This window comes from Egretta garzetta, unplaced genomic scaffold, assembly GCF_000687185.1.
Source record: "Egretta garzetta isolate BGI_Z169 unplaced genomic scaffold, ASM68718v1 scaffold1585, whole genome shotgun sequence".
Lineage (NCBI taxonomy): Eukaryota > Metazoa > Chordata > Aves > Pelecaniformes > Ardeidae > Egretta > Egretta garzetta.
In genome coordinates, this window is record NW_009259736.1 from 9,318 (window position 1) to 9,561 (window position 244).

Consider the following 244-nt stretch of genomic DNA (forward strand, 5'->3'; position numbering starts at 1 on the left):
CTGCTTTACCGGCCGTGGTTTCGCTCTGTCCCTCAAGCCGAGCGAGAGGCACGTGCCGGGACCAAAATTCCAAACAGCTCCGTGCCAGGGCTGATGGGGACCTTCAGGGGTGCCCGTCCCCATGGGAAGGGCCCCCCCTGGGCAGGGGCTGCTCCCAGAGCCCCTCCACTCCCCGGGCAGGACCTGGACCCCAGAGTGGGGGTGCAAGAGCCCCGGGATGGATGTACCCTGCGTCTGCACCCCG

At 68.4% G+C, this 244-nt stretch overlaps 1 protein-coding gene across 1 annotated transcript in view; it reads right to left on the reverse strand.

Moving 5' to 3' along the window:
* LOC104126879 (heat shock 70 kDa protein 12B-like) overlaps positions 1-244 on the reverse strand; it is a gene marked incomplete at its 3' end in the record, with an annotated part of 11,192 nt that overhangs the window by 4,251 nt on the left and 6,697 nt on the right. The window lies entirely within an intron of this gene.